The following is a 513-nucleotide window of genomic DNA, read 5'->3' on the forward strand; positions in this document are numbered from 1 at the left end:
ATAAATAAATTTTGTTTTTCTTGTCCAAACACAAACAGTATACAGTAACATCGGACATTTGCTACTGAGTGGTCCTTTGTTTTTTATTCTTACAAATATTTGCTTAGAGTATTTTGCTTGGATCCTTAGATATCTTTGTAAAACATAAAACTTTTAGGAGCAACAAATCAGGGGAAAAATTAGTACAAAATTCATTTTCTTATGTTCAGGCAAAATTAAAGAAGGATAAATATTTCGGAGAATGGTAAAAAAAAAAAACCCAAAAAAAAAACCATGGTACCTTAAACAAGAAACTGTTACTTAAGTCTTAGTTGATACTTCTGAGATTGTTTACTTTGCAAGTGAACAGCGTACTTTTCAATGCACTTTACTATTCAATCTTAATTAACTCAAGATAATGTAATTCCTGATACAATCTTTTTAATCAGACTATGTATTATACAAAAAATCCATTTTTGAACTGTCAAGAAAAATGAGTAATATTGATGTATTTGGACACTAAGGTCAGCTGTA

Source organism: Lemur catta, chromosome 7, assembly GCF_020740605.2.
Source record: "Lemur catta isolate mLemCat1 chromosome 7, mLemCat1.pri, whole genome shotgun sequence".
Lineage (NCBI taxonomy): Eukaryota > Metazoa > Chordata > Mammalia > Primates > Lemuridae > Lemur > Lemur catta.